Below are 25,210 nucleotides of genomic sequence, written 5' to 3'. Positions count from 1 at the left end.
CCCCAACCTGGGGACTAGTTCTAGTCCAACACAACTGGAGGGCACCAGGCTGGAGGAAGCTGAGCTGTATTGTCTTGCAAAACTCCACCCTCAAGCAGCCCATTGGTTCCTTCTAACCCAACCAGGGTAGAAATACTTCCAGGTTAGGTCAGGGTCATTGCCAGGGCAATAGCCAGATTCTGGTCTTGTTTGTGATTGAATCTCCTGATTGTGTGCTGTTGTTGTTTTTAAAGCAGCTGATGGGCAGGGCCATTTCTAGGGGGAGGTAAAGTGGGCAGTCACCTAAGGCACCAAGAGATCCAGGGTGCCAAACAGCCCCCAGGCAGGCAGCTGCAATAGTGGCTAGGCAAAGCCTGGCATTCAGTAAAGGAAAGCACTGCATTGGCCAGTGCAGGCTGCAGCTGTGTACAATAAAATCTGATCTGATTTTAAAGGTTTTAATTCTGTATTATTATTATTATTATTAATACGCCCTTTTTATTGTTCATCACTCAGATATTTTATAAATCTTGTAAATAAATAATAATACATTTTATATCACAATACTTTCCCTAGTGTGTAAGGCAGTGAGCGGAACCAACCACTTCACTAACTTCGGTGTGTGTGTGTGCAGCCAGTGAGGGCACTGGAGCAGTTAGAGGCCCCATGAACCCATTCCATGCTCTTCAGGAACTAATAGTGGTAGTGTTGGTGGGGTGCTAACATTGTACCTTGCCTAGGGTGCCAAAATACCTTGAGACAGCCCTACTGCTAGGTGGGCCCTCTAAACTGGACTGGGGCACTAAGGGGCAGGGCATTTAACTCTTTCCTTCTTTGCCATATCCCAAATCTAAATCCCCCCCCAAAGCTTCTGCTAGACCTGCCAGGTGAGTGGGACAACATCAACAAAGGTGCCCATATTGTACCTAGCTTTTTTCCCCCACAGTAAAGCCAATAGCAACTGGTGTGTGCGTGTGTGTGTGTGTGTGTGTGTGGGGGGGTCAATTGGGAAAATGGTGCTGGAGGGGAAGGTTAACCCCTGCCCAACACTGCAGCCCAGTCCAATTTGCCCCCTCCCCTCCTCGGGGAACCCAGTCACAAATCTGCATAACATGTAATTTAGCCCTCAGTATCCCTGACTGCTGATTCTCAGGCTCTGAGACAAAGGGGATGGGGCCTGGGAGCTTAGGGGCCATTCCTGTGGCAGATCAGGTAGAACAGGGAGAATGGCCAGTCAGGGGAAGAGCATGGCTGTACCTGGGGCCTCAGGGTGGAGCCAGATACCCCAGGGCAGTGAGGAGGCAAACTGCCCACATCTCTGTCTGATGAATAGCAAATAGTCTCACCTCTGTGGTTCTCTTTTCTCACACAGAGATTTGGGTCCTTCTGGAGACACTGAGAAGGAAGCAGAACTCCTGAAAGCTCAGGTCAAAGCTTCCTTATCTGCCACTGGTTCCCAGCATCTTTGTTCTGGCGCACACCCACACCCCTTGGTCCGAGCCCCGCCCTTGGCCTGACTCGTCAGCTTTGCTTGCAGTCTGTGCTGTCTTTGCTTTGACTTCCTGGGCGCCTAGGGCAGCCCTTGCAACGCTTCATCCTGACCTTGGTCCCAGTAGTGCGCCTTCTGCCATCCATGTACTTGGCTGCCGGTGGCCCAGGGACACAGGGCCTATTGCTGTTCTGACAGAGACAGAAACTTAACTAGTGGCAATGGCAGCAGGTAAATGATCATGACCAGCTTTTAACTTGAACAACACCTCTCTCAATTAAGAGCTCTAGCAACTCTCTGCAAACTCATCAGAGTCTTTGCTTTAGATTTTTGTGGATCAGGAAACCTGCTCCCACAATCCCACAGTGAGTATGAGGATTGACACCTTTTTATAGGGAAAAGAGGCCTGGCCCCCCGCCTACTAGTCGATGGGTCTGCCTACTCCTCCCCACCACATTATTAACTCTGCATCTAGGAGTGACCCCGTCTGCTCTGATAAATCAGTGATGTTCCTCCTGACAAACAGCAGCTGGGGGGGGGGGGCAGGGGGCAGGGTTGGGACCACAGTAGGGCAAAGAGTTGCATTCCCTGTCCTTCCACGCCACACTCCTAGTCCTGATCTCACACATTCAGTGGTGCTATCTAGCAAGGAAAAAACAACCATGCAATTGCTAATTATGTGCTTAAGGTAACATGAAGTTTGGCCAAGAAAAAGAATTGTCAGGTGGCAAGCCAGTCACACACTTACACACACTGTAATTGTCTGTGATCAAGAGCAGACCAGGCTCACAAGAGTCTCCCAGAAACATATGCTCTTTTGCTTCCACACACTTCTATGTACTTTCATGGGAGCAGACGGGGAGGCAGAGAAAAGCCACAAAACAGCACCACCAAGCAACACCAAGCAGCAGTACATCTATCAACACCCTTACACACACACACACACACACACACACACACCTAGTGCCTTAGCAACAGCCAGGATTGGCTTTTTGGAACAGCCAAGGAATGCACACAACCTGCATTGCACAATGTGCATGCAAAGCATAACCTCTAGTCGCAAGCAGAGCCACCCACCTTTGAAAGACAAATTCCTGCACAAATGTCTAGGAAAGTTTCCCAGAAATTCCAGGTAGCTTCTCCCAACCAGGGGCCCTCCAGATGTGTTGGGCTACAACTCCCAGGGCTAATGGTAATACTGGCTGGAGATGTAGTTGTAGTCCAACACATATGGAAGGCACTGGGTTGGGGAAGGCTGCCATAAAGCAATGACTACATGATGAAACTATCTACCAGTATTGGATGTTGGATATGACTGCCTTCGCTTTTTAATTTTTTTATTCCTCTGAGGTGTTGGGCTTCTAGATCATACCTCTTCAGTATACACAATGACCTCTAGACCCCATTTCATCATATACAGTCAGGGCCAGAAATATTGGAACAAGGATAACTGTTTTGGCAGTTGGCCTCTGTACACCACCACATTGAAGCTGAAAGGAAACACACCCAGATGGGAGCGAAGTCAGGACTTTCAGCTGTAATTCAAGGGGTGTGACAAAAGTGGGGCACTAACCATTAAGGAAGGACAGCCAGTGGCATACACACACACCCATCGTTGGTGGCTCAGAAGTAATGGAACGAATGGCTGACAAGCAGCTGCATGGCCAGGTGTAGCCTGTTTCCTGGGTACCCCATGACCAATCAAGCAGATAAAAGGCCTGGAGGTGGTTCTGAGTGTTACATTTGCATTTGGTAGCTGTTCACTGGAACTCCCAACAGGAGGTCCAAAGAGGCGTCCAATGCGAGTGAAGGAGGCCATCATTAGGCTGAGGAAAAAACATAAACGCATCAGAGAGAGAGCAAAAACATTGGGAGTGGCCAACACAACAGTCTGGAACATCCTGAAAAAGAAGGAATTAACTGGCAAGCTCAGCAACAGCAAAAGGACGGGAAGACCACGGAAGATAACTCAAGTGGATGACCACAAAATGCTGCTCATGGTGAAGAGGAACCCTTTCACAACATCTAGCCAGGTCAAGAACGCTCTTGAGGAGGTAGGCATGTCATTGTCAACATCTACAGTCAAGAGACGGCTTTATGAATGTAAATACAGAGGCCTCACAACAAGGTGCAAACCACTGGTAATGCTCAAGAACAGACAGGCCAGATTAGCCTTTGCCAGCAAACACCTAAAAAAGCCTGCCCAGTTCTGGAATAAGATTCTTTGGACTGATGAAGCCAAGATTAACTTGTACCCTAATGATGAGAAGAGAAAAATATGGAGAAGGAAAGGAACAGCTCATGTTCCAAAGCATACCACATCATCTGTCAAACATGGTGGAGGCAGTGTTATGGCATGGGCATGTATGGCTGCCAATGGAACAGGGTCACTGGTGTTTATTGATGACCTGACTGCTGATAAAAGCAGCAGGATGAATTCTGAAGTGTATAGGGCTGTACATTCTGCTCAGATTCAGCCGAATGCTGCCACACTGATAGGACGCCGCTTCATATTGCAGATGGATAATGACCCAAAGCATACAGCAAAAGCTACCCAAGAATTTCTCCGGGCAAAGAAGTGGGCTGTTCTTCAATGGCCAAGTCAGTCACCTGATCTCAACCCAATAGAGCATGCTTTTCACTTACTGAAGACAAGACTGAAGGCAGAAAGACCCACAAACAAGCAGCAGCTGAAGGCAGCTGCCTGCAGTAAAGGCCTGGCAAAGCATCTCGAGTGAGGAAACTCAGCATTTGGTCATGTCCATGGGTTCCAGACTTCAGGCTGCAAAGGATTTTCATTCAGGTATTAAAGGCGATCCTTAAGTTTGAAATGATGTTGGTTTGTTCCATTACTTATGAGCCACCAACGATGGGGGGGGGGGGGTGTATGCCACTGGCTGTCCTTCCTGAAATGTTAGTGCCCACACCCCTTGAATTACAGCTGAAAGTCCTGACTTCGCTTCCATGGGTCTGTTTCCTTTCAAATTGAATGTGGTGGTGTACAGAGGCCAACTGCCAAAACAGTTATCCTTGTTCCAATATTTCTGGCCCTGACTGTAATTTCTATGCATGTTGCTCCAAAGGCCAAGCAGAGAAGCATCTTGGTAGCTGCTCTTACTGCTACAAAACTCCTACCAAAAATTCACTTGAACCTAAGCAAAATAATATGCTTAGTTTTAATTAAATAAATATTAATTTATTTATTAATAAATAATAAATATGCAACTAAGATCATGTGAAAACCTGTAAAACAGTCATTCATATGAGCGAGAGGTGCCAGGATCAGTGGAAAAAATGTGGACACAATGATTTACAATGCAGTCCTCATTCTGCATGTCTGCCCATTTATAAGCTCTCCCACATTCAATGGCACTCCCATTCCAGGTGAGTGTGTTGAGGGTTGCAACTTTAACAGTGCAATCCTAAATGTGTCTCACTGAGTTCAATGGGACCTTCTCCCAGGTAAGTGGGTATGGGATTGCAGCCTAATTGGCTGTGTGTGCAGTGTATAGTATTTGATGTGCTATTATTTGATGATGGGTTTTGGTTTTTTTGCGGGGGGGGGAAGGGTATTTTATTTCTAATTTAAATTTTAAAAACAAACATGACTGCGCTTTTCCTGAGGACAGTGTGCAAGTTCACATTTACTTTTTCCACCCACAAGGTACTTTAATTTAGGCACTTTAATCCCTGTAATTATTTTATGGCTTATGTTCTTAAATGTACAATCCTACATGGCCACATGGAGACACAACTATTAACTTTCTTCCTATTGCAAAATTAAGAGTGAGCTAAAAGTCCTTATTTTCCACAGAGCTAAGGACTGGACTGGATAAATGCATTCACATGTGCTATAACTGTAAATTTCAAATGCTTAAACTGTAAATTTCAAATGCTGAAATGTGTTTCTGTCCCTGAAACTTGGGGGTGTGCTGCTCTCTCATCATGAGTGGTGGGGAGAGCCGAATTACAGCACGGAAAAATTACAGTTCATGTGAGGGTTGTGGATGCATAAACCCTAACAGCCCTTTAGGGTGCAATCCTATGCATATTTAGACAGAAAAAATGTCCTACAACTCCTACAACATAGCTGGCTGGGGAATGCTGAGAGTTGTAGGGCTTTTTTTCTATCTAACATGCATAGGATTGCACCCTTAGTGGCAACCATAATCCTGTTTCACCACTTGGGGGCTCATTTTTAAGTACAACCTTTATGGTAGAACAACAGGCAATTCCGACCTTGTGCTGACAATTCCCTGTGATAAAAATGAACACGTATTAACACAGACAATCCCCGAGGCCTTTCTGTTTGGTACAAGGGGTAACTAAGCCAGCAGGAAGTCATTTTACAATGGCAATTAATCCCAGGTAAGTGTGACCTTTTTCACTCCCAAGCTCAGCCTGTCCCAACAATGGTCAGCTCTGTTCCTCATGCTGGCCAGAGAGACAGAACAGAGAATTTCCCTCTGCCTGAGTTATAGAAGTAGCTGCTTGGTTCTAAGCTGCATGTACAAGAAGCAGGATGTGTGCAGAAGCTCTATAGCATGATCCTCAGCATAGGTGGCATGATGGGGGGCGGGAGAGAAAATGTCCATTCTAAAAGAGAGCTTCAGCTATTGGGCGGTATAGTAAATAAATAAATAAACAAACAAACAAACAAATAAAATGGCCCACCCACCTTTTCTCAATTAGAAATACTGAATGTGAACTATCTATCTCTCTAGCATTATTTCTAGGCTGCCTTTAAGGGTAGAACCCTCTTGAGGTAGAGTACAAGATAGAAACCACACAAAGTGGATGCAATAAAATTAAATGCAATAAAAATCCACAAAAACAGAGACTGCCAGTAAAAATAAAACTTAACAATAAACAGCCCAGACTAACGGAAGCCTTGTAAACAAGAATTACCGACTTGTTTCTAAGGTTTTAACATGCAAGAACAAGCTCCCCCTCAAAAAAGACGTAGAATCTTCCTTTCCCCTTCTTTGCCCACTCTATGATTTCTTTCTAGAAATCCTGGCACACACCTATCATATTGTTTATTGCAGCCATCTTGGGTGGCAAAATGTCCTGAACCAGCCCTGCCTAGGATTCGTTCTTGCTTCCCATTCCCACCAGGGTCACCCACAGATTAATTTGAGCCAGAACTCACCAGCACACTTGAGTTTTCAAGCCAGGTATCATTCAGAACAAAGAGGGGAGTGCATGTGCAGTGCGTCTTTCTTTCAACACTGACTAACCACAGCCAGCTACCATTCCTCTGTGCCTGGAAGATAAAGATTGCAAGCCAGAGCATGGTGATGAAGTGGACTCTATTCCACAAAGCTTATGCCACAATAAGCTTGTCTTTAAAGTTCAGACCAGAAGGTCAGCTTGAACTACACTGCATTTCTCTTTATGAAGATTCACCATTAGGATTCCAGCAGATGGCAGCCTGAGGATGCCAGAGAGACGCCTAGAGGTTTCCAAAGAACATTTTCTTCCTTGCAAACTAGATACTTTGCTGTTTCTGCTCTCACCTAGCCTAAAATCCACCTAAACAACTCTACTGATTTCTGGTTGATTATACAAGCAAACCTAACCGTATGATATCAGTGATTCATATGTGAATGTATGTGCGTGCAAGTGGGGATCCATACAGATGTACCTTTAAACAGAACTTTCCACATTTTCTTCCCCTATGGAAGGAATATGGCTACCCTCTGTTGTCCCTGTGTATTCAGAAGGTGCATTCATCAGCCATTTGAACACTGCTCTCAGTCATCTGTCATGCTCTTCCCCTCCAGTCTTGGGCTGCCAACCTGTATTTTTAAAGTGCAGCATGAGTGTTTATGTTCATCACTTAATTTGTACCAGAAAGGACAATCCTCTTTAGGGTGCAATCCTATGCAGATAGGCGGCCACCTCCAAACTTGGAGGCGACTGCCTATCCAATGCAATGCAGGAGAAGCACGGAGGGGTTCATTCCCTCCGCGCTTCCCCTGCCTTGCATTTTTGGCTTGACAGCCAATTTCGACTGTCTAGCCACGGGATGGTGGAGCAGGGGAGGAGGCTGCCGGATGACTCATTGGATGTGTCGTACTGGCATTTCCGCTCTCCCCGCCCCGGAACGTCTTGTTTCGGCCACTCTACATTCCTCTTGTGAGCATGGAGCACAGGGCTTAGTGCGGAAGGGGGGGAAGGTCGGTTCTCCGGGAACCAACCTCAGAGCGCGGGCTCTGAGGTCGGTTCCCGGAAAACAAGATATCCTATGGCCATCTAGCCACTGACTAGCGGCCATAGGATTGCTCCCTCCAAGCAATAGCAAAAGCACTCTAGGCCTGTGTGGGGTGTGGGTTTGTGACAGTGCAGGTGCTGGCCAATCAGTGCTACGCACATCAGTCATCTGCTGCAAATTGGCAGAAATTGTTTCCTTGCATTCAGTCCTGGACAGGGAACTGTGCATCAGGTAGGGCTGAGGGAACATGCAATGTTCGAGCTTATTGAAATTCTCTGAGTTCCTCCTCGAAGCTCAGTTCTCCTCATTTGTATTCCTGAACATGAGCATCTTTTTTTTCTGAGTGGGGAAAATGTGCATTTTTAAGAATGCAGTCAAAATATGCACTGTCCCCATTTATTAGTGTGAATGTGTACTCTTTTTGAAAAAAACTGCACATTTTTCTAACAGACTTGCAATTTTGGAAATGTGCAAAGTTTTTTCTGGAAATTCATGCATGTTGTAAACGGGGCTTGTTTGAATATTTTGCAAACAGAAAGGGGAATGCTCATACATTCCTACTGTCAGCATTCAGTGCAGTCAGTGTGTTTCCAAACCCGTGCCAATGTATGTACCCTGAGGTTCCAGCAAATGATGACTCATTGGCCAAACTTCCTGACAAAAGCTTGCATTCAGCTCCACTGCTGGGCTTGATGAGCTTAGCTTTTCTTCTGCATTCCTCTGCCTGGGACAATTTCACCATGCCAGTACTGGCCACTACCTTTGGGCCTCTGACCCCCACCCCCACCCCTCATGGAGTAGCCCCCTGAAAAATTAACAATTAGAGTGGGTGAAGGGAGAGCACTATCCTTATTCAATTATATTCACTATCCCAGTTAGAAATTAAGGCACTTCATTTCAGAATGTTTGGCCACCATGGACTGCCTCCTCGCTTCTGCAATGGGGGATGTGCGACATAGTGGCTCCTTGTAAGTACATGGTTTAATTGGTGCTGCCCCATTTAAGGTAATTTAAAGGAGGGAACCAAATTAGAAGGAACTACTGTCTGCTATCTGATCAGTTGCCCTCTAACACATGATTAGGAAGATGTGAATATGTTCAGCCTAACTGATCTTCTGCAAGGAACTCTGAAATCTGTCATCATTGGCCATGGGTGTGGTTACATTAAGTGGTCACTGTGCCTTTGAATCCTGCTGGAGGCCGTGGTCAATGAAGAACCAAGATGGTGAGGCTGGCTCTTGGCACACCAGTCCTTTAAAAAATGCAGGTCCCTCCAGCTTGTGGCGCTGGCCATGCACCAATGACCAGAATTAATTTACAGCACAACTACAGATGTTCCACAGGACCAAGGCAGGTTGGTTGTATCGAATTCTGGCTGGCCTGCACACCCTGATGCAGTCTTCCCCAACCTGCAGTTGTTTGGGATTCCTGACCATTGGCCATGGTGGCTGGAGCTGATGAAGTCCAAAATACCTGGAGGAGCACCAGGTTGGGGAAGGCTGGTCTAATAGCTTGTAGACATTCTTGAAGAGGTTCGGGGAGTATAGAATATGGCACCACAGGCCAAGAACATAGCAAACGATGGGACAAGGATGACTTTCTTGATAGTCTCTTTGCTCTAGTCTATGCTCATTCTACTGCCACCACCAGCTAGTCATTGTCTCTTGGGAAGAGTCAGCTGATGGATGTCCACCAGTAGTGTAGTGGCAAATTCAGAAGTGCAGGGTCCCTCCATGATTGTCACAGCCTCACCCCCTCACAGCCACACCCCCTTGTAAGATTACACAATACAAATTAGCTTTCAGGCACTTACTTTTTTTGGAGTATCTGGTCACTCTAATTCAGAATTATTAAAAGGTCCATTTGAAAAGAAAACACACACACACAAAAGTCATGTCCAGTAACTTGCTAGAAAATATTATTTGGTTAGTCCTTTTTAATTCAAGAAACATGCAGTAATAATAATAATGATGATGATGGTGATGATGGAAGCAGTGACAGATTTTACTTTCTTGGGCTCCAAGATCACCGCAGACGGTGACTGTAGCCATGAAATGAAAAGACGCTTGCTCCTTGGGAGGAAAGCTATGGCCAACCTAGACAGCATAGTCAGAAGCAGAGACATCGCCTTGCCGACAAAGGTCCGTCTAATCAAAGCTATGGTTTTCCCAGTAGTAACGTATGGCTGTGAGAGCTGGACTATAAGGAAGGCTGAGCGCCGAAGAATTGGTGCTTTCGAACTGTGGTGCTGGAGAAGACTCTTACGAGTCCCCTGGACTGCAAGGAGGTCAAATCAGTCCATCCTAAAGGAAATCAACCCTGACTGCTCATTGGAAGGACAGATCCTGGAGCTGAAGCTCAAATATTTTGGCCACCTAATGCAAAGAGAAAACTCCCTGGAAAAGACCCTGATGCTGGGAAAGACTGAAGGCAAAAGGAGAAGGGGACAGCAGAGGGTGAGATGGCTAGATAGCATCACCGATGCAATGAATATGAACTTGAGCACACCCCGGGAGAGAGCGCAGGACAGGAAGGCCTGGCGCGCTATGGTCCATGGGGTCACGAAGAGTCAGACACGACTGAACGACTGAACAACAACAACAACAATATTTATTATTAGGAAGAGCCATTGCAACCAGGTGTGAAGCAATGCCTCATTAAAAAGAAATGGAACTTAGTCCGCAGTGACCCACAACTCCTTTACGGCTGCAAGCCTATACACACTTATTTGGGAGTAAATCCATTGAACATAATGGTACTTCTGAATAGGCAAGTAGGTTTGCCCTACAAGGCTACAAGCGTAACTACACTCACTAGGAGAGTAAATTCCATTGAACACATTGTGACTTACTTCTGAGTAAACAAGCCTAGGATCCTACTGTCAGCCAGGCCCCCCCTGTGCCTTGAAGGACAAACTTGATGTGCAAACAAACAGCAGGTGAAAACGTTTCATTGCATGGTGCTAAAACATGATCCCCTGCTAACGTCTGCACATCCAGCCCACTAGAATCCCTCTCCCCCACACAGCTAACCCCACATATAAGCATGAGTGACAGACAATGGTGGCAGCGGCCCCATGCCTGCTCCTGCTGCCATGGCAAACCTCACACAGCCCACTGGGCATGCACGCACAGAGCGGAGATGGGCAGGAAGCTGAGGGGCTGGCTGGGGATGGTCAAGTTGCGGGGTGTGGCAGATGCTCAGGGGATGGAAGGCAGAGAAGCTGAGGGCTGAAGAGGAGAATAGGGGGCTCTGAGGAGAGGGAAGGTGGCTTTGGTCCTGCGTGCCCCTTTTCTCCCTCCTCCCATACTGAGGAGGGGGGGGGGTGACCTTGGGGCTGCAGAGCTCCCTCAGGCTCCCTCTCTCGCCCTCTTTGTCTGGCCAGCTCTGCGTGGTAGGCAAGAGGCAGCCACCAGTCGCCCGCACTCCCTTCCTCTGCTCCCTCCTCCCACCACGTCTGCCTCTGCAACAGCAGCAGCGGACTGAGACCCAGCTGTGGGTGGGCTCCAATAAAAGTACAGGAGCAAAGACCTGGTGCAACCTGCCAGCACTACATAGCTGATGTCCACCCCTCTTCATCTAAAGAGGGCTCTCAGGCCGGCCTGCACACTGCCCATGGTGGCTCACTTCCCATGGCTGATCTCAGCCTCAGATATTCCCTGTTCAAGCCCCAGGGCCCCTGACAGATTCTTTTGATCCTTGCACCCCACTTCTTTATGGTGAAAGGATTGCAGGGTTCAAGCACACATCTGTACGGCTGTCATTGCACTTACAATGAGGAGCATGCCTAATGCCCCCTCTCCCCCACAAGTAGGGGATTTCCATCAGGATGCGGGGGGAGGGGCATTTGTGTGTCCAGTTCCAGCCATCTTGCTGCCTCAGGAGGTGCACCATGCAATTTGACAGGTGCGTCCACAAAGGTTCCTGGGACACCCCCCTAGCCCCCCCCCCCAATGTATTGTCATTCCAAGTGACTGCTTGTGCTGGCTGCACAATAGATTGAGTCTCTTCTGCTAACCTCTCTTGGAGACTGAGCCAATGGTCTTCCATCTTCTGTTTAACAATTCTATTTGTTTTTATGGTGACCTGATCATGCAATTATTACTCATACTGAGATGCTACTGGAGCAGGATCCTCACACGATTAAACGATTAAGAATTGCAACAAAGCAAAAGGATTGTCCTGCTTGGGAAAAAAGAAAAGAAAGCTGGGAGGATGCAACAGAGATCCCTACAAATAATGAAGCAAGCAGTATCTTTATGTGTGAAAGAGTGAGAAAGAGAAAGGGGACTACTGTGCATGAGAGGGGATAGACCTGCACATGTAAACTGTGCATGGTGGGTGTGTGCGCACCCACTTATCCTACACTAATACCATCTAGCATGTCAGCAGCACAGTGCAACTCTAAGGGCAGATGTCTCTCTGCAGCAGGGGTCTTCTACAGCCCTTCTTCAGTCAAGGGCCAGTAATCTGTTGGTGGCCACATGCCAGCAGTGGGCTGGGCTGGAGCCCAAAGTGAGGCAACACACACCACTTTCTGCCATTCCCTTCTCTCTCCTTCTCTCTCCCACCCCCGCCATCACCTTCCCACCCAGCAGGTTGCCAGGGGAGAGACACACCAGTCTTGCCCTCTGATCATTTGCAGAGGGCTTTTGCTCCCCACCCCGCTTTCCACTGCTCTGTCCGTTTCAGTTTTTCCACCTCCTTGCCAGAGTGAAGTGATCACTTATGTTAGGCTTCCCCACACCCCTTCTTCCATCGCTTCCGTCTGGTCATTTCGGATAACTCTCCTGCCCCATTTTCCCCTCCCATCCTCCTTCTCTCCCCCACCTGCCTGAAATTAGACTGACAGGGTCACAGGTTACCCACACCTGCTCTACAGCCTCCAGCCTGCTTCATATACTACATTTTGATTTCAGAGTGCCAATTCCAAAGTGCAAACTATATCGCAAAGGCACCAAAGCTTTTCAGGCAAAAGCTACAATGGGGCCATATAAAAGCGATTTCACATCACAAACAGTGTTTGTACATGAATTTTGTGCTGAAAATTGGTTGTTGAGCAGAAACTATGATGGGTACAGTTGCCCTTAAGTTTCTTCATACTAGGGGTGGGGGAACCAGGGATGCTCCAGCTCACTGAAATCCTCCACTTGACTTGAAAGTTCGCTTTGGCTCTCTCCTGTCCTCATTTGCGACCTGTTTTGTTTGTTTTGTTTGTTCAAGCGGGGAAAGTGCACACTTTCCCCCCATTGACTAAAACATGAAAATGCTTTTTTTAAAAAAATGCACAACTTTAAAAATACACAATGTAAAGGGTGCATTTTTAAAGGGTGCACTTTCCCCCATTATAGCACAAAAATGCAGATATTTAAAAGTGTGCATTTTAAAGTGCATTTTTTAAAAATGCTGTTTTTTAAATGCATGCTTTAAATAGTGAATTTTAAAGTTATGCATTTTGAGTTCTATATTTTTTTAAATTGTGCAATTTATAGTTGTGAATTTTGTAAAGTGTGCATTTTTAAGGTGCATATTTTTAATGTGTACATTTTTCAAATGCGGGTTCAGGAATTCGCAAACATTTTCAGAGAACATGCACTTGTGTTCACATTCGTGTTCAGGGTTGTGGGGACAGGGCATTTTTGAGTGATTTGCAACTGAATTGAAATTCTCATACATCCCTACTTCCTGAACTGAGAATCAAGTCGGAAATGTTTTGTGTACATATTATCACAATTTCAAAATGCCATGCATAGTAGCAAAGTTCTAAGTAAGACAGACACAAACGGGTACATCTGGTGAGTGAGCCCCCGTATTTGTGATACCCTGGGAGTGGCATAGGATGAGCATTACAATGATGATCCTAAGATCTGGAGTAACTACTTCAGTCCTTATGGACAGAAACAGTTGGTTAGAACATCCTCTCTCAACTCCTTGCACATTTCCTCATTCTTTGAAAACCTGACTCTTGGAAACAAAATAAATGATACCAAACAAGCAGATACATTGAAACTTGCTAATTTCACGTGCTTTTACTCTAGCTGCAGAATTTGGAGTGTTTGTTATACTGAACAGGAACCCAAGCACCTAAGGCTGTCAGTGAAAACACCTGGATTCAGATGAAGTTGAGTGTGTTGGGTACCTGTCAAGAGTATTCGTTTTAGTGCGGAATGCTGATGATGCCTTGGCCTGCAGAGGGGAGAGGCAGCCTTGAATGGCAGGAAATGTGTTCACTTCCTGCTTCTCCTGGAGCCACTGCTCAGGAAAATATTACTCAGAGCCATTGGGCCACTTCACACAGAGCAATAGAGTTGTTTCGCGCTCATTGCTTCCTGCACTGTCCTGGAATTGACTCTCCTGGAGCAAGAACGCTGCCAGAGTCTTTGGCAATCATGGAGGCCCAGCCTTGAGTAATCTGCCCCTTAGTGGAGTGGAGCGGAGCGGGGATGGGGAGGACATAGCCATGGCTGATCTAGGAAAGAATGGCAAACAGCTGCATTGGGAGCTGGCAGCAAATTTCATTTGGCAGAGGGTGGCCATGTGTCCTCATTTCCTGAAGACAGTCCCCTATCTGAAGGTGTCCACCCTTTGAAGGGCTGTCCTGTCCCGTTCTGGCTTAAGGATAAAGAACCTTAAGAACTATTGTCCATCACCAGTGAGCACCTGGGCAGAAGACAGGCAGGTGCACAGGTTACCTGGTCACAGTCTTCTGCACTATGGTGAGATGTACTGCATTTCTACTGAAATCATAACTATTGTTTCCAAAGTTGCATCTATACATACCAATTAGTACACGCACATCACTGCCCTCTTTTCTCCTCTTTATGCTGATGCATTTCCTTTTTGGAGGGTGATTTGTGAGTGGCCACCTAGTTCCAAGGTTTCTAGAGTAAAGGAAGCCCCAGGGAAGATAGGGTGTGGGTAAACCCAAGGTTTAATTTCCAAATGTTAGAAAGATGAGCAGTGTTCAGAAATGTCAAGGTGGTAACTGTGGGGTAACAATCCCCTGGAGAAATGCCCATGGATACAAGAACACATCTCTCTTGCCCACCCCCCACCCCACCTTCAAACCTCAGTTTCACCTGTGGGCTCACATCAAGCTTGCCCAAAATCCTGTGTGTGGCTCCAACAGATATTGAGATGCCATGTAGCCACAAACCCAGCTCTGCTGTCCCAGGTGGCACATACCATTTCCCACCCAACCATGCAAACAGGCCTGGCTCAAGACGTTTTGGTGAAATCCAAATTGCATCCCTTCCCCAAAATTAATATGGAGCACTATCCACCAGGATCTTCTCCTGTGTGTAAGCTTCACTGAAATGGAGCTGTTGTGCATGAGAATTTCCCAGTGGATTGGGCCCCACCTCCTGAAAGTATGTGTTCCTCTTCCTTTTGGGATTTGTGGCATCTAAAATTCACTTCCTCAAGTGGCCACTTAGTGATGGCTTGTGATTAGGGCCACCTCTGCTTTCACACAGTCATATTATACTGAATAAATATGTCCATGCAACAATGCAGCAGACTTATTCATTAATTCATTTATTATTAGTAACATTCTCAGTTGCACACATTCATTGCATCTGTCACCCTGCAAACACACTTCCTATTCCATTGTGTGTACACATTGCTCCTCCACAGTCCCCCCACAAGTATTAGTGACACAGAGTCATGAAAAGCAGCATTATACATAAGAAGAAAATACAGGGATAGTGGATTCTGGCCACTGACTCTGCCGTGAATTAGCATGGTATCTCCAGCACCTTTGAGTATGTGCAGAGTGCCCTTGCCCTCTTGTACTGTTATCATGTGATCAGAGTGAAGCGCTTTTGGGCTACAGGCTCATGCATGTTGTTACCAATTAAGCAACACAGGTGGGGCGCCAAGCACAGGGAGATTCACTTCTGGGTCATTTTTGCAATAATAGCAAGTATGACTCAAAAAATACACATCTCCTCCCCTTCTTTTGTTGTTTCCCTTGTTTCAAGCTTTAGACTGTAAGCTCCCTGAGGCAGAGACTTGTCGTTTTGCATAGGTAACTCTGTAATATGCCATGTGTGTTGATGATTTCTAATTGTGCATAGTTACGGACACACAGCATAAGTAATGCTCATATTCCCACACTTCCTGGAATCCCATATGTTGCCATGTACACACAATCATCCATTGCAGCACAAAACCCTCATCTCGGCCCCAGCAGTATTTTCTCATACCATGCAGAATGTGTTCTTCTTAGTGTATCTGTTACAGGAAGTGCAAACAGAAACAGTTGTCCATGCTTAGATGTGTCACATGTGCACATTCATGTGTATGCATTCTATGCATGCATGCACATGCCACATACACACATACAGCCAAGCAGAATCCTGGGGCCTGCGTGGGCTGCGTTGTTCTTTCTTGCTGGGTCAAAAGGCAGGAAGCACCTGGCCAGTTTGACGGAAGCAACCAACTCCATCTGCTTCCTGCTCTTCCTGCTCTGCTGGGGGACGTGGCCAGCGCATGGGGGGAGGGAGTGGGGGAGAAAGACAGTTTAGGCACTGTGTCCAAACAGGATATATGCAAAGGGGACCACTCTGCAGGTGTCTGGACGTCCCGGCCTCCACTGCCCCTTGCTTTATTTTTATTTTTTAAAGGACAAACCCTGCCAGAGAAGCCCCTGCCCCTTACAGCCGTGCCTCACAGGAGCTGACAGGGTCATCATGACAGGTTTTAGATACTGGAGTTTGAGCAATGTTTCATTGCCATTTCTCCTCTCCAAGAAAAGGCAAAATACATTCAGCCTTAAATAAAAGTTTTAGCTACCAGATTTTCCAAAAAGTTCCCTCCACCCCTCCCACCAATTTATTGGACTATAACTCCCATTATTCCCAGCTACTGTGCTGGCTGGGGATGATGGTAATTGTAGTCCAATGTATTGGGGGAGGGGGTACCAAGTTGGGAAAGGCTGTTTTACATTGTCTGGGCTTTTGCAGATTTCATTTGCAGATTTTATTTTTAGTATCAGACCAGATCCAGCACAATATCCTGTCCCCTCACAATGGATGCCTTGCTGTAATGGGGAGAATAGCCTTGTTGGGGGCAGGGGGAGGTGTTTCCTGTTCACCACATTCTCCTTTGCCTTCTTCAAGAGGGCAGGTGTGCATTCCAACTCTGAAGGGTTAGAGTACTAACCCTTGCACCAAAGTGGCGTGGCGGGGTGATTGTGGAAAATATTCATGAAATGAAATGGTAGCAGATTTGGTAGAGAGGAAACAGTTCAGTAGTCCTGTTGGGTTGTTGTTTGCACGTTTTGAAAGGTTGCTCAACGAGTAGAGCAGGGAGAGCTCAGCCAATATGTTTTGAAACTATTCTCAAAATGGTGGAGGTTTGGGGGTAGGGTGTATTTCACACCACCACTAATGTAAACGCACGGGCCAATAGGTGCTTGCTATATTTGTATAACCACAGCATACATGAACACCAAACTGAAACAGATGTCCTAACCGGGGGGGGGGGGAGAATTGAGTTTTCTCTGTGACAAAATACTATGGTGTGAGCACTACGAAAATGTACTTGCCACATATTAGATGTGCTTTCTTGGAAGGGGTGGGGACATTTGGATCCTCTGTAGTCTAATAACAAAGAGCCCATGCTGTAAACCAGAATGCCACTAGTTCAGTTCTCAGTTCTGCTATGAACTTAGGCAAACGCACTCCCCCACCCACACTCTCTCAGCCTCCCCAATGTGCAATATGAAGATAATGATGTATCTCGGAGTTACTGTAGGGATGACCACGATGTACAGTGCTTTGAAATGCTATATAAATGCTAAAAATTAGTCTTATTGATTTAAACTATAAGCACACTTCCAGACAGAGGGCTCCTAGCATTACCAGTTAGAAGACCTTTTGCGGCTGTTCCATCTTTTGTTTTTCCTTAATGGATTTTCCACAGTAAGACAGAAGAAGCAGAGTAAAAACATGAGAATGTTACAAGTGGAAGACGACTGCAATAAAATCCCATGAATGAGGCAGGTTATGGAGGATTTCCTCTCCCCGCTACTGCCACAACCTATGGGGAAACTGCTCCTTCACTGGGCAGTCCCACCTATGGCGTTTCAAATTTACAGCGAATGCTTATATTTCTGGGCCTTAGGAACTCTCTGACACAAACAGAGTTCCACAAGCTGACCTTTTTCTGCTGCCACCAATTCTGTTAGCATACTTAAAAACCTCCTAGTAGCTGGTTGTAATGAGCTGGAAGAAATGGGCAGGTGTTCAGCTTGCACAGGAGCCCTATATGCTGTTCGTTAAATGTATACAGGCTGTAAAGGGTAGTGTTCCAGTTTCTTAGAGTAGGCCAGCTTCTGTAGGCCTCTTTTGGGCTGGATCTATACTTACCGCCTTTTTTCGCTTCCAATGAGGTTTCACCGCCCGCCTTTCACCCTACGCAGTAGCTGCCTCGAATTGGAACCGGAATTTCCCATGTCTGTGCTCCCGCTTTCAATACCCTAATATCCCGGTATTTCCCCTTAATGTGCTCTGATTTTCCGCCTTCGCTACTGTATCCGGTTGTAGTCCCCTCCCCTGCCTGTCCATATGCGGCGGTGTTTGTATTTCCCTCCTGTCCAATCACAGCTCTCGACGGCCCCATGTCTTTTCCAGCTACCGATTGCATAGCTTCCTCAGCAGCCCCTGTTTCCTCAGCAGCAAGCAAAGGGCTGGATGTGCACGCGCTTGTCTGATCTTGGAAGCTAAGCAGGGTCGGTCCCAGTCAGTGCTTGGATGGAAGACCGCCTGGGAATCGGGCTTCCTGCACTGAGCAGGGGGTTGTCGTATCCCTTCAAATGAGATTAAGTTCTACCCCCTCCTATCCCCTGCTCTGGATGTCTTTTTAAAAACTGTTTTTCAAAAACTGTTTTTTTTTTTTAAAACAGGTGTTATCCACGCAGAATCAGGGCTTCTCCGCGATGTTTTTTTTTCTAATTGAGGCATGATCTTCGAAGCTTCGAAGTTCTGCAAGGATACCGCCTGAATTTTACAAAAAAAACATGAGGAGCGGGGGATAGGAGGGGGTAAAACTTAGTCTCCTTTGATGGGATACAACAACTCCCTGCTCAATGCAGGAAGCCTGATTCCCAGGCGGTCGTCCATCCAACTACTGACCAGGACCGACCCCGCATAGCTTCCGAGATCAGACAAGCGCGCGCAAGAAAACAGCAGGAAAACAGCACAGCGCTCGAGTGTGGACCGAGCTTGCGCATTCGATGAAGTACTGCAACGGGGAAAATGGATGAGTGTGAATAATCATGTTTTAATGTGAGAGCGTTTAACCCGACGGGACACCGAATTCATTGCGATGGTGGGCGCAATGTAGATCGGCCCATAGAGAGAGATTGAGCAGGCACCAATCAACATGCTAACAACTGCTAGCTGTCTGATGCTGATAAGGGTGTAATCCTCAGGTCACCACTTATGCAGCTGCCTAATTTCCTCTGTTTGCTTTACTTTTCTATTGCACCGAGGAAATGAAGAGTATTTCTTGTCCCCCCTCCCCATGTTAGAATGCTGGAACTTCTGAGTCACCAGGAAAGGTAACTGATTACCTGCCTGCGACGCTTTGGGGCACGTCCTAAAATATCAGAAAAGTGTATGAATTAGGGCTGTGCACTGCTTCGGACTGAAGCCCGAGCTCCAAGTTGAAGCAGGGTGCTTCGGGCTGCCTCCGAGGCGAGGTGGAAGGGGCACGAAGCAGCACGAAGCGGATCGGGTCGCTCTGAAGTGCTTTGGTGCACTTTGGCGTGATCTGGAAGCCCAGCCACACAGCCCCCAGTTGCTTAGCTGGATCCTCTGGACATGCGCCAGCAGCAGTCTTGTTACTGCAGAGGGGGGGAGCCATTTTTGAATTGGCGACTCCCTGTATTTCCAGAAATAGATCCTGCAGGATCTATTTCCAAAAGTACAGGAGTCACCATTTTAAAATGGCTCCCCCTGCCCCAGAACAAGACAGCTGGTGGCACACATCCAGAGGGCCCAGGAGCTGGCAGTGGCAGTAGCTCTCCTGGCGGGGGCAGCCCCCAGTGGCAACAACAGCTACGCCCCCCCCTGGAAAAAGATGGCTAGCAGTGTAAGGGCCCCAGCAAGGAGAATGGGGGGGGGGGCGTCTAAAGCAAGATTCGGATGTCCGAATCCCGCTTCGGCTCCATAGGCTGAAGTGGGGGAGGGGCGAATCGGCCCAAAGCAAATTGGGCCTGCCTCAGAAGCCCCAAAGCAACCTCTGAGGTGGATTGGGGAGTCCATGCACAGCCCTAGTATAAATGATGGAGCTGTGGCCTAACCAATTTGGCTTCACTCCAGGGGGAACGTGCACCCGAACCTGGTGAACTGTGGGTTCGAGGAATGATCTCTAATATGCTGTTGCTTGGGACCCCAGCATACGCCAGCTGTGTGGGAGTTGCCAGCTTCATGGGCAGAAGAGATGTATAAGCTTTCTTTGTGTTTTTATCCTGCATCCATTTTCTTTCAATAAACTTTCATATTTTTGTACAAGTGGTCTAGTTTCAGCTGGGTAATCCAAAGAATCTACTCTGACTGGGACCTTGCAGGACCACGCCTCCAGATCAACATACTGGTATAAGAGGCTTAGGTGTGAGATGGGCACCAATGCTAGAGACAAGTTGAACAATTAAACAATTAATTTATTAAAGGGATATTTTGTACGTAAGGAATTACTAATATTAACACTGGGGTTTTCAAAAGACTGTTTAGTGACAATTCTTTAGGACTCAAGAAACACTGTTGCTGTTATAAGCCTCTAAGGACTTCTTTTATCTCAGGCCAAATTCCCTAAACCTTCACCCCAACCAAATACCCTTACAACCAGGTCCAGCTTCTGGATACAGTCTTCTTCTGGCACTCAAACTCCTCCCGTTGTATTACTGGCTGCTTGGATGGTTTATATGGGTTTTAGCTGCCTATTTGTATAACCTTTTTCTGGCAAGATCTTAGGGCAGCCTTTTGGCATAACAACACAGCCCCCTGCTCCCGATCTTCACCAGCCACCTAGGGTTATCCCACAGAGAATGAAAAGCTTTTCCCTTTCTCCCCAGCTTTTTCTTACTATGTTCCTAACTGCCAACTGTCATACCTTAACTGTCATTTCCCAATCGCTCTTTTCCACCTAGGTAGAATCCCCAGTCAATCAGAATTGAATTTACCTCATCCAAGCCCCATCTAACAATATTCAAAGCAATTGTCTCTCCCACTTCAGAATGTCACTAAGCAATTACTACATAGGCTTTTGGCAATAACAAAACAAGGCCTGAGGCCTACTCATATACACCATAGATTCACAAAGGCTACACAAAGTAAACCTTATAGAACAACAAGTTATATACAAGCATTTCTTCACACAGGCATTTCTTCACACAGATGAGGATATAAAAGCCTCGCTAGGTTGCACCCAAGAATCCTTTGCCCTCACAAAGCTTAAACAATGCCGATGTTTCTTTAAAACACTTCTTTCAAGGAGGAATCCCTATTCTATTGCTGGAGAGCATCTATATTTTTAAATATTTGAATAACAGCTAGGGGTGTCGGAGAAGTCTGCAACGTAATCAAATTAGTTTGGATTTTTATGAATCTGACCGGAGGATTCTGCAGCAGGCCCGCTTTTCCCCAATTGAATGGATTCCGTGGACTTGCAAACTTTCTGGAATTTTGCGCAAATGTAGACAATAAGCTGCCCTCCCTCCAACAGCCAAAAATGCACTTTTTCCCTATAGGCTAAAGTGTGAAAATGCACATTTTGGAAGGATTTGCACATTTTCACAACCACAATTTTGTGCAAGTGTGAATTTGCATAAACTCAAACACTAAAAAAAGAAAGACTAGCAAGTATATTGCAATGTGAGCCACTGAGGGGCAGGCAACTGCCTGAAATGCTGGGTTTAGGGGCCAGTACTTCTCTTGAGCTATCTACTCAACTAGCCATTTCGCAGTTGAAACAAATAGTTAATTTTCTCTTCTAAAGCTGGTGACGCTGACCCGAATGGCTAGCTGTATATAACAGCTGCTTTTTCTTTCCAAGAAATGCTTCAGTGACTTGTGTTGAGTGACTGTGATCAGATCCTTACATGAACACTCACCACTTATATGTCAGGGCTAAATCATGCATCCAAATTATGTATCAAAGTTGTGAAATGTATTACAAATGCAATCCACACACAAGGGGTTGGAACTAGACTTAGGGAGCAATCCTATGGCTGTTAGTCAGCAGCTAGATGGCCATAGAATAGGTCGGTTCCCTGAGAACTGACCTCCACCCCCTCCTGCACTGCCTCATAGGCAGCGCAGAACGGCCCCACACTCCGTACTCGGAAGAGGAGCGCAGAGTGGCAAAAATGGGGCATTCCTGGGGGTGTGTTTGGGCGGGGAAGTTGGAAATGCCAGCACAACACATCCTACATGTTGTCCAGCTGCCGCTTCCCGCGCTCCAAGGTCCCATGGCTAGACAGCCGAAATAGGCTGTCTAGCTGTAAATGCAGCGTGGCTGAAGCATGGAGGGGACGATCCCCTCTGCGCTTCTCCTGCCCTGCATTGGATAGGCGGTCGCCTCTGAGTTCAGAGGTGGCCACCTACCCCGGTAGGATTGCGCCCTTAGTCATGCTAAGAGCAGACCTACTGAATTAATGGAACAAGTACGATGTCTGACTTAAATCCCATTAATTTCAATGTGTCTTCTCTAAGTATGACTAAATCTGGATTTGACCCCAAGTTGAACAAATGGAACGGGATTGCCAAGGAGGCTCCTTGCCTGGGCTGTCATTTGCTCCAGCCCCAAGCATAGTGCTTGGACTAGAGGCCACTTTGTCAAATGCATAATGAGTTCACTGGATGTCATTCTTCTGGCAAAATAGACTCTTGCCTGCAAAAGTTCATGCCACACTACACTGGCTGGCCTTTAAGGTGCCACAAGGTTCCCAGTTGTTTTGGCTACAAAACATGGCCATCCCTCTGGAATTTGTCCCTTAACTTAAAATGGGCATCAGGCACAGCAGCCTTAACGTAGGGAGTCAGAAAAGAGAGTGTCAGTTATTTCATTTTTATTTTATGTTATTTATTACATTTCTATAGTGTCCAATAGTCAAAGTTCTCTGGGCAATTCACAAAACAAAATTTAAACTCATAAAATACTAAAACATAATATAAAAACCTAAGGAAGTTTAAAATAGCAGGATAAAACCAAAGTAAAATTAGGGTTTTCAGCTTATTTCTTGCATTGCAAAGGTGATGATTCCAGACCACACAATTTCTTATGAGAGAGAGAGAGAGAAAGAAAGAAAGAAAGAGAAAGTTCGTTCAGATAAAGAAAAACTAGATAGGTCCTGCTAATGAGGGGGAAATGTCTTCTTTCAAATCCTTCCTCAGCACTTTAGCTTTACCTAGGGTGGCCATGTGTCCTCTTTTACAAAGAACAGTCCTCTATTTTGCAGGCGTCCTCCCTTTGAAGCGCTGTCCAGCCCAAGTCCATTTTAAAGATACAGAAACATCAGAAGGGAGATGTTGAAGTTGCCCATCCATAGCACTTGGACAGCAGACTGAGCCAGGTACACAGGTCACCTGTTGTACACTATGTTGCTATGTCCTGTATTTCTATTTAAATTGTAATAATAATTTCCAAATGTGCATCCATGCATACAAATTAACATATGCAAATTTGATGCAAATCGGTGTCACCTTTTGCCCTCTTATTTGGTGATGCATACCCTCTGTTTTGGCGATTCACAAGTGGCCACCCTACACTAGTCATGTGGGATTTTTCCTGCTTTCTGCCTTGATGTTCCAATGCAAATTAAATATCTTACACAATCCACGAGAGGGCAGTGGTGCTTCTTTATCAGCAGCTTCAGAGAGCTAACTTTAGGAATATACAACCATTTCGTATCTGTTCGCAAATCATGCGAACATGTCCTGTTCACAAGCCCAAATGCAAACACAAGCAGGAGTGTAAAGAAATATTAGCAAATTACCCAATTTGCAATTGTGTTTAGAATTTTTTTTTAATGTGCACTTTGAAATGTGCATTTTTCAGAACCTATGCATTTTCACGCTTTAGACAATGGGGGAGAAGTGTGAACTTTTGAAAAATATGCACAGTAATTTGCATGTTCCTGTTCAAAATGTACACTTTTCCTATTCGAACAAGCTGAAAAACAAGTCAAAAATTAAAACAGGCGTGAATCAAGAACTTCGAAATGATTTTCTGAGACTTTAGGTTATCTCAAAAATCACTGGTTCTCCCATACCTAACTTTTCCTATAGAAGCAGCTATCCCCTCTTTAGCTGTTTCACACAAAGTGCTTTCCAACTCTTATGTTGCATTATCTTCATAACAACCCTCTGAGATAGGCCAGAGAGAGAATGATAGTCCCAAGGCTATAGAGCAATTGTCACAACGGGCTTAATACTATCGTTTTCATATTTTTCTGTTTATTTTTGCAAGTTAATGTATCATAGCTGGACTATAGTTACAGTCACAGCAGAATGATGGGCAATTCCTGACCCAACTTCTGTGTTTCTCACTGCAGCATGACCCACATAAATGAAGCAAGTGAAGTTTTTCCTGGCATGGAGATAAAGTGGTGGGAAAACTTCATGCTTGCTTACTTGCTTTTTGTGTGTGTCAGGCTGCTATTAAAGGTGCAGAAGCAGGTCCAGGACAAAGCCCATTGTTTTCAAACTAAATTTGTCCATTTTAAGCTACTGTAGTGGTTTGCTACTGAAATGTGGTGAGAAACCACTGATATTTTTGATGCTGCCATGCCACCAAATTTTGGTGGCTCAGTGGCAGGGTCCACACCACAAGCCAGGGGGCTGCATGTAGCCCGTGAGCTGCGTGTTACCCATCCTGGATTTAGAAGGAAATGTAGGAGATAGTGCAAATAACTACCTGTTGTAGGGTGCTTCCAGATGGAGGGTTCCTAGTGCAACCAGTCAGAAGACCTTGTGCAGCTATTCTGTATTTTTCTGCTTAACAGATTTTCTGCTGTAAGAAAGACATGAAAGAAGTGGTGGGAAAGCACAGGAAGGCTACAGGTCAAAGATGTCGTCACCTGGACCCTCCGTAATGTTCTGTGAATGAGGCAGGGTGATAGCATGATAAAAGTCTCACCTGGAAGCCCCCTGGGCTGCTGATATTGAATGTAATGTGTTAGAAACTCTGCTGAGCTTCTTCAGGAACGAGAAGGGGAGACAGAGAACCGGGGGGGGGGGGTTGTTCCCTTGAGGAGCCTTCCTGGAGTAAGAGTTCTAGAGATTCAGAGACTTCTGGTGCTCCTTTTATCCCTACTCCCTGGATTTAATAATTAAAACTAAAACTAAGTTCTCAGTTCAGTAGTTCCTCAGATCTGGGAAACAGGTTGTGAGTGTGCTAGATAGAGGTGAGGGAAAAAATGGTTTTTCTGACTCCTTCCTGGGGTGCTTCCTATCACTACTACTCATAAGGCATTGTGCAGCTATTCTGCCTTTCCTTCCTTAATGAGTTTTTTTTTT

The 25,210-nt window shown here is 46.0% G+C and overlaps 1 protein-coding gene across 6 annotated transcripts in view; it reads left to right on the top strand.

The window, feature by feature from the left end:
• The first annotated feature begins 5,775 nt into the window (after positions 1-5,775).
• Positions 5,776-25,210, top strand: part of ACP5 (acid phosphatase 5, tartrate resistant) — a 52,269-nt gene continuing 32,834 nt past the window's right edge. For 2 of the 6 annotated variants that reach the window (XM_084835748.1, XM_084835742.1), the window contains exon 1: positions 19,181-19,251. The gene's annotated coding sequence lies outside the window, so the exon portion shown is untranslated. Of the gene's footprint in view, positions 5,837-19,180; positions 19,252-20,146; positions 23,266-25,210 lie in introns of those variants that run through there. The other 4 variants (XM_084835743.1, XM_084835741.1, XM_084835747.1 and 1 more) reach the window with 4 other exon arrangements.

Source organism: Heloderma suspectum, chromosome 2, assembly GCF_057233095.1.
Source record: "Heloderma suspectum isolate Gila_16-S chromosome 2, 16-S_ref, whole genome shotgun sequence".
Lineage (NCBI taxonomy): Eukaryota > Metazoa > Chordata > Lepidosauria > Squamata > Helodermatidae > Heloderma > Heloderma suspectum.
The sequence above is the reverse complement of the archived record's forward strand: the minus strand, read 5'-3'. Positions and strand labels throughout refer to the sequence as shown.